The 9215-nt window shown below is 38.7% G+C and overlaps 1 protein-coding gene across 1 annotated transcript in view; it reads left to right on the top strand.

Moving 5' to 3' along the window:
• Window positions 1-9215, top strand: part of LOC102305690 (polypeptide N-acetylgalactosaminyltransferase 10) — a 114359-nt gene that overhangs the window by 62699 nt on the left and 42445 nt on the right. The window lies entirely within an intron of this gene.

Below are 9215 nucleotides of genomic sequence, written 5' to 3'. Positions count from 1 at the left end.
GTGTTTTGTGAGCAAATGCTTTTGCATATTCGTAGTGTTTCCTCCCTTAAATGAAATATCTACTTTGCAAGTTGCCCTGTCGTCATCCGTTCTTGTAAAGTATAATCAAACTTTTGAGCGTTTGAGCCGGCATGTTTCCTGCCAGGTAAATGACGCTCCGCAACGTGGTGACGTCATTTGTGGCGACTGGAATCGATAAGGGAATCGTTTGCAAAAATGGCAAACAATTCCAAGGAATTGAAACAGTGGTTTTTGATACCCATCCCTACTCCCATGCATATTGGTGTAACACTTGCTGCAGTCTGAGACTGTCATGATAAATAGAACTTGCCTTTAATGCACACCAAGTCACGTGATCCCTCCTTGCTACAGCAAATGTTCCCTCTGTTTTCTTCAGGGCAGAGCTATTGTTTACTGGCCGCTTTATGTTACTAACCTGACCTGCAAACTTAGGGAAGTGACTAACAGAATAAGATGAGCAGTAGAACTGCTTCCCTGTGAAGCAGGGGTGTCCAACTCCAGGCCCCAAGGGCTGATGTCTTGCAGGTTTTAGATGTCACCCTGGGTCAGCACAACTGAATCAAATGATTAGCTCATTAACAGGCCTCTGGAGAACTTCAAGACATCTTGAGGCGGTAATTTAGCCATTTAAATCAGCTGTGGATCAAGGACACATCAAAAACCTGCGGGACACTGGCCCTTGAGGCCTGGAGTTGGACACTCCTGCTGTAAAAAGGGTATATGGTTTCAGCGAGGGTGAGGAACTTGGATATTTGTGAGGGACTCAGATTTGAGCTGGTGCTCCTTCCCCATTGGAAGAATCCAGTTAAGTTGCTTCTGATCTCCTGGACACCTCCTAGGTTTGGTGTTTTCGGCATGTTCACCTGGTTGGAGGCGGGGAGGGGGGGAGTTCAATCCTTTTATAACAGGAAGTAACTGCTAGGAGGGAATTAAAGAAGAGACTAGAGAAACAAGATTATAACTATAAATATTTTTTTGGCAGATCAAGAACTAGACAGTCAAATTATGTGACAACAGGAGGCAGCTGACGTATCTTTAATCCCACATAACACTTCTTCAAAACAGACAATTAAGGAAGGCTTAAAATCACGAACCAAACCAATAAGTATATAAAACCCCTCCGTTGACACTCAAAAGAGAAGTGTTTGTGTTTTAGTTTGCATCATGTACATTTGTTGGCATGTAGGTGTTTAAGCACACACGGTAAGTGTTATTGAAAAATGACTTATTGATCCAAACATCCAGCGTGCCATCACGCTTTGCCATTTCTTTCCTTTATTCCTAAACGGTACATAGAAGAATACAAAGTGAGCAGTTTGATGGCTGTTGTTGCTTAACAAATAATAAATCACATCATACAAAGACTAAAGAACTGAAGCATCGTTTTGAGAATTGATAGTATGAAAAATATTGCTTATGCCAAAGGAAAAAAGCATTTGTTTCCTTTCTGAATTCTTCTTCGCTTGGCCTGAAACAGAGGTTGGGTTATGAAAAAGCTAAATGTAGTTGAGCCATCATGTTCAGACTGTTTCTACTGCTTGACTTTTTCTGCACTTCTGAGTTTAATTGATTAAAAAAAATCACATTGGGAACCAAAAGCTTATATTTTCAATCAAATATTTTTTTGCTATTCCATTGTCAACAGAACCTGGATGATAGTATCTGTGACAAAACTTAAATTCTCAGGTCCAAGCTGGCAGTCTGTTCAGACCGTGGAAATGACTCTCAAGGACTAACAATCCCCACAGGGATATTTTTATAGCAGTCGACAGCAGCAGTACGGGGCTGCTTGACAGGATGAGGTTTGGAGATTTAGAGTGAGCACAGCATCAGTGCTGCCACGTTAGCAGTGACTCTGTCTTTGTAGCTGTTGCTGTTCTGTCTGTTTGGCCACTGGCTTCCTCTGTCATATCAAATGCTCCCACTTCTGCCCAGTTTCATCTTTTTTCATTGTTTACATTTATTTTTGTTTTTTGCAGACTACTTCTACAGCTCTAAGCGCAATGCGTAAGCATTTAGAGAGTTGGTGTATTTCAGAGAGTAAACGTGGAAAACAGTCAAATGCGTCAATGCATGCATATTCCTTTCTCACTGGTCCAATCTTCCCAGAAAGCTCTTCAGACGCTAATAACATGAGCTTGGTTTGAATTATAAAATGTTTGATTTTTGCTTGTAGCTAGTTGGAGAAATTTATAAATTCAGTGAATCAATATGTGAAGCATTTGTGATTCCTTCTGGGCCAACATGGAAACTATTTATTTTTTTTAACCAGTTTTGCCATTAGGCTCCTTTCTGCTGTTTCTGTGGATAGAAAAGCAAAACATGGTCTGAATCAGGGCAGACTGACCTGATCAGAAGAGCATGCTCTCTGCTAATGCCTCGCTTTTAATGGATTCCCTCTTAGACGCACTGACTGAATTTTTTTGCAGGCTTGACAGTTGGTTAGACATGTAAGAGGTCAATTTCACTCGTAGACCAGAAGAAATGGAATGCAAGAACAAATTTTCTTTAAAAAAAAAAAAGAATACAGAGACAGGAAATTGTCCTTGAAACATTACCACCTATAACCTAGAAAACAACTGGAAAGCACGGATGAACTTTTAGCCTTTAGTCTTTTTAAATCCAGATTCTGAGCTTGCTTGTTGGTTGGATGAAGAAATATGTTTAACTGTGAAGGATATTATTTAGAGTGGGTCTGAAATAACTAAGCTCTAAATGCGGTCCACCGATATAAAATCCAAATAAAAGAGAAAACCAACCATTAGCTGTAATAAAGCCAAAGTGGTATCAACCATTAGTGAAGTCCCTTCTTCAGGCTTCAAGGTGAACATCTGGGCTATCTTGGTGTTTTAAAAATGAATTAGAGCAATGGGTGGAACTGAGTCACAGAGGGCAATACGACTAAGTATTTTCTAGGGAGTTACTGATTAAGTGGCAATAAGGTCATTTTCTGTACTAAAAGAAGTCTCCAACAAGTGTAATTACCTCCTGCTTGGATCTAGTATCCTTCTTTTAAGGCAACATTTTCCATGTACGTGGTCCTACATGTCTAAAACACATCTTACTTCTAGTGTCCTATTTAAGGGAAATGGAAGAAACATGGAAAAACCAAAGAATTGAAATATGCAGGAGAACTGAGGCAGCCCCATAGAGGCGGTAGTGTTTGCTGTGAAGCAGGAGCTTGTGTGCCTGTGCTCTAAATGTTTGACAGTGCTTGAAGGCAGAAACATGAAATTGTCCGTCCTCTCCTTGCTTTTCAAAATATTGCTTTCATCATTTTATGATGTGACAGCAAAGTGCACATCTGTAATACATCTCTTATCATTGGCTCAGTAGATATTTAAGCAGTGTATATTTTGTGTGACTGGGGAAGATGAGGGGGAGTGTTCTTGAAAAAGAAGGGGAAAAAAATCCCTCAGACTGGCTTATGTCATCACGGACTTTCCGTCAGCATCCTTCTTTTTTTATGACTGTTGCCAAAAAAAAAAGCTGCTTCAGATGTTTTCAGCTTTGGCTCAAAGAGAGGATGTGTGATAGAGTTCACAGAAGCAGCCGAATATTTTGGAGGAATAAATTAGCAGCTTGGTTCTTTGGTGCTGTGCCAAGACTTCTGGGAAGTAATCCAGCACCTTGGAAAGATGAGATTTGGATGACACATTGGATTCACTCTAATTTGAGGTTAATTGAATTGAAAATCCCCCCAGCTTCTACCAACACAACATATACAGGAAGGAATGATGAACTGTGTTATGGATGTGTTGGTTATTTTATACAGCTGGCGTTTCTGAACCCCTCAAAATATTCAACAAATCTGGATTATTGATCAGGATTACAGATGCTTCAGCTTTTTAGTCTTTGTTTTTTCTTCTTACTCTAAGGGGGTCTCTTAAAACTTTTTTTTTTTTAAACAGGTTGCCGAATAGCTACAAGTAATGTAGAAAAAGTTTCCAAATAAGAGTCAAAATGAATGAATTCATATATGTAACAGACAAGAAAAAAATTTGTCACATTTTTAAAAACAAATTAGAATTTTGGTAAAATAGCAATGTTAATTGTTAGCTAGAGGATCAACAATCAACCAAATTGGTAGCTAATTTAGTCCATCAATGGGTAAAATAGCTAAAATTATAAAACAAGAAGACTGAAATTTATAGTAAAAATATGGTTAAGATGGGACATTCCTAGCTAGTATAATGTCTAAAGTTGAAATGGCTACCATCATCATAATCATCTTAGTTAATAGTTAAATATGGCTAGCAGTTTGTTCTTTTTTTCTTTTTTCTTTTTACCTAACAAGGTGGATAAATATGTTTTAGCAAAATCAATAAATAAAATGGATAGCTTATATTGTTATGAAACTAGTTGTAAAGTTGGCCAGCAGTTGATGGCTAGCTGCACTTGGGTTACTTTTTTTTTTTTTTTTTTTTTTAAATATTGACATTTTAGGCTAACAGTTGAAATAGCTAGCTAACAACCTAGATTAACTCTCAAACGTTTTAGCTTGACATAATGCATAAAAGCTTAAGGCAACAATTAAACACCGGTTAAGACAGAAACCATACCTGTTAAACGGTAACCTGAAAGCAATGCATCAGTAAATGATGAGTTGTAAACATCGACATACGGTTTAAACTGAATTTAAATTAACACATTTGCCACGTCATATCCACATCAGCAAATGTTTAAGGATTTTTATCCACTAAAATGGGTAAATATGCCATTGAAGGCGGAATATTTACCCTCATGCATAATTTTCATGACAAAACTTTTGTGATTTCCCCCAACCCCAGGTTTCTCATGGTTATAATACAGGGGATTTTTCATCTTTATATTAAACAAAAGATATTGCACCATAAGACCCTGTACACTTTTTAAATGTTGAAAGGTAGTTTGTTCCAATCTTTGCAAATTTGCAAAACATTTTTGTTAAGCAAAATGAGGCGCGTTGAAGTTGTGGATGAAGTTAAGTTGATGTGATTAAATATTTTTATAGTTGATATTGTGATTTTTTTTTTTGATTTTTTTTTTTTTAAGTGAGTTTTTTTTCTTGTTTAGCATAGTTTCTTTGCTATAATGTGTTTGGAAGGTGGTCTTCATGATTACTTTTGAGGTGCTACTAAAACTGGTATTTATTACATGTACAGTATCTTGGTCAAATTCATATTAATCTTTTCTGTGATCTGGTGGTTCTGGGGCTGAAAGATCTTGGGAACCACTGTACCAGTTAAATACTTGCTCTGGTGCCCACGTTTCACCCTGACCTCTTCTTTTTTTTCCTCTTAGTTTTATTGTTTGTGGTTTAATTCTAATAAATGACTAAGTGGAAGATGCATTCCTGGAACAGAAAGAGATTGAGGGCAGCGATTGTTTGTTAGTTCGGTAAATGGGGTCTACAGAACTGACCCCGGCATCGACGATGTCCGAGCCCTCTTCATGTCCTGGATTTCACATTCTAATAATGACTAATGTGTTTGCCGATGTCAGCCTGCTCTCATTAGAGTGATTTATAGGCCTGGCAGTTTTCAGTAAACCAGAGGAGCCGTATTCCAATTTATTCAGGTCAAATTAACCATTCATAATTAGACACCATAACCTTTCCCGCTTTCCTTTCCTAGTCTGAATGCGCTTTACATGAAATGCAAATGTTCATTGTTTAATCTCCCTGCTTGTCATTAGGGAGGCTATGTAAGAATTGCCCCATGCAGGGCAAAAGTTTAGCCTGAATCAATCTCCTAATGCTTAATAGCTAATGGGCTGATTTATTGCCATGTAATGAAGGTGAAGGCCTTCTTTTCTCTAATGGTGGCATTGACCCTATGGAGCCCCTCAGCCATTATTCCAATGTCAAAACTGTGCAGCTTATATTATTGCTGCAATGACTCATTTTAATATAAAGTATATCACCTATAAACTTACTAATCTCCAATTACTCTACTTGGCTGTAGGAATTATTTGAAAGATTTTACAAGTACAGAATTGGCAAGTATTCTGAAATCTGTTACATTATATTGATTTTTTTTTTTATTATATAATGAGACCTGAAACACACACATACACAGAAACATTTTGTATTAAGGTTGGGTGATTTTTTTTTTTCTTCTTTTTTTTTTTTTCCCCTCAAAAAAATTTCCAACCAGCCATAATCCGTCCAACAACCAGTAACTGGTGATACATTCATGGAGATGTATGTATCTCTGTGTCACAAGATTATGTTAAAGGCACATAAGTCATCAGGAGGGAGAACAACAGTGCTTATATTTTATCTCACTACATACATATTTGTCAGCCACAACATTAAAGCCTCTGACAGGTGAAGTGAATAACATTGATCATGCAATAGCCTCCTGTGAGTCTTTGGGCTGTGATATGTCATGCATTTTGAGGTTACCTAGGCATGTACAACCTAGCTAAAGGCTATTGTACACTCCTCAGTGTCATTGGCTTCCCCCAGCAGGACATTATGTTCTGCCACAAAACAAACTGCCCGGGAACAGCTGAAGAAACATGACAATGAGCCCAAGGCACTGACCCAACCTCCAGCCTCCCGCCTCCCCAGATCCCAATCCAATCTAGAATTGGCAGCATTCAGTGGACCTAGCCTCCTCCATAGAGGCTGCAGCCCACAGCCCACATGTCCCACAGGAGCTACTGCCAGCATTTTGGTTACAAACACCACAGGATATCCCCAAAGGTCCTGTTGTAATGCCCCAGACAGGTCAGAGGCATTTTGGTGGCGTATAAGGAAACAACCCAATGTTAGGCAAGTGCTTTCAGAACTTTTCCAACTATCAGAACTTATGCCAGTTTTAATTGGATTGAGAAGTGGGGCACGTCGGGTTGTCGGTCTATCACAGGACCAACAGGGAGAGACAGAAAGACCGAAGTTGGATTTCATTATCACTTTGCTAAATAAATTATTTCCTGGCTTTAAAGTATTTTTTTTAATATTTCAAATTGGATAGGGCTAATTAGAGCCAGACCACTTGAGGCAGGCTGCATCTCAATTGAGGCCTTCAGGATTACGTAGCGGAGACCTCTGTGACAGTTTGATAGACAGCACCTCTCACTCTGGTCTTGATTACTGCTGTTGTCTAATTTGCTTTGCTTTGCTTTAATAATGTCTGATTGGGGAGTGTTTGGACCAGATCCTGTCTTTTTGGACTAGCTGGGAAATGATGGTGAATTTTGGTGTTAGGCTTCAAGTGATGAGCTGTCATCTTCTTAGCCTCAGTTTCATTAAAAAGTTAATGAAAGTTTAAAAAAAAAAAGGATGAAGGGAAAGTGTGAGGATGGAGACAAATCGGAGGACCAGCTGGCGTCTGGTTTGTTGGTTTTGGCCAGTTCTCCCATTTTCAGTGCCTCTGATGTCTGTTGGGATTAGGAGTACCTCTCCAAGAGGCAATGGCTGCCAAGCAGCATCAGAACAGAGACGAGAGGAATGAGGGATGAAGGTTGGGAAGTGAAGCAACAAAGGTAGAACAAAAAGTGAAAGAATTACAGCTGGAAAGAAACAACTGAGTGCAGAGATAAAGACACTGTCAGTCATTTGAGCAGCTGCAGATTACAGTTTGAAGGTGTGAAAGGACTGCCGCCTTTCCTCCTTCTACCCTTCTGATATTCAAAATCCAATTAGTGGACGTGTTAGAGGGAGCTCCTTTGTGACAGTGGGCCATTTGTAAGGAGGAACACTGACAGAGGTAATATTTTAATGTAAAGCGTATCTTCCTTTATTATGTATATAATGTTCTCTTTTTGTAGTCCTGAGAAATGTTCTTGTTCACATTTTTGATGTTGATGCAGAGAAGAGGTGCAAAAAAGAAAAAAAAATGGTACAATGAGGCACATTTATTTGTCTGAGTCACACTGGACCTCATTCATGTATTACTATGAATGATTTAGACTTTAAATAGAGGCGATATAGTGATGGGTTTGTGATGTGCCTGCAAAAATTTTGCTTGAAGCCTCAATGGTGTCCCTTCTATGTTAGTTAGTTCTGTGTTAGCTTTTTGGGGAGCTGGAAGCTACCATGTTTGGACAAGAGGGTGAAGTACCAAAATGATGAGCTTGGATAGGTATTTGCACATGAAACTTGTATGAACAATTCACAGAAACACATGTTTTACTCTGTTAATTGGTGTTGAGAAACTATTAGTGCTAATAAAATGGTAGACTCTAACTTAACAGAATGGAAACACAACCCATCTTTGCTGTGTTTGAGACTTCTGTGCAGGCTTCTTTTTTTAGCCCCAGAGATTGCAGCATGGATATTGTTCAATGAAAGCAGAGTTTGTTGGGTTTGCAAGGTCTTAACTTTATAATGTAATGTGTCCTAATATATTGTGAGTTAGCACTAAATAAATACATTTTTAATTGAGTTGGTCAGTACCTTAGAATGGTGAAGGCACACTTTGATCATGACGTCTTTCTTCTTTTACAAAAAACCCAAGCCTCTGCAAATGATTTTTGACCTCAAACCATGTGCTCAAAGAGACTTGATGTGACATTTGTTGCGTTTTTGTTTTCTGGCGCTGTAGTTTGACTGTTTGGTGAGCTGGAACATGATCCTCTGCAGAGTCACTGTAGACGTCAGATTTGGAGGCAATTAAATCATTTGTCTAACAGTAGACAGATGGATTAAAAGACACTGCTGAGTCATGTCTGTCTGTTGGAGACTATTTAGGAAGCACAATTTGTGTGGTTTGCTTTTCCAGTGCATCTGTTTTGTCTTTGCTCACAGTGGATAACATAACTGCGACCATTCACGTCCAGTTGGTTTGTAACATATAGCGTCTTATCAAGATGTTCCCCTTTTGAGGTGGTGTTAAGTGCAAATGATTTTTTTGGTGGTTACTGAATATTTAAACAGAAAGTGAAAAGCAATGGATGGATGGATTGAGGTGGAGTACATTCAGTTTTCTACTACAACACTGGACTTTCTGGGTTTTTCTCTGCAATGGTTGACAGCTTTAGAAACATTAAGCCTAGACAGATGGCCATTGAAACATGGCTTTAAGTGTGACTTATTTTTATATTTATTGACCTGTCACAGCTGACTGGGCGTTTGAGCAGAAAGACTTAAAGGCTCCATTTAGAGCAGGATTGATTTCTGTCAAAGACGAGCTGTGATGAAAGATTGGAGAAAATGTGCATGTATAAGCCCCGTCTCTGATTGATTGACGCTTTCAAGTTGCCCT

The sequence above is a fragment of the Haplochromis burtoni genome, unplaced genomic scaffold (assembly GCF_018398535.1).
Source record: "Haplochromis burtoni strain Fernald_Lab_line unplaced genomic scaffold, NCSU_Asbu1 Contig_105, whole genome shotgun sequence".
Lineage (NCBI taxonomy): Eukaryota > Metazoa > Chordata > Actinopteri > Cichliformes > Cichlidae > Haplochromis > Haplochromis burtoni.
The sequence above is the reverse complement of the archived record's forward strand: the minus strand, read 5'-3'. Positions and strand labels throughout refer to the sequence as shown.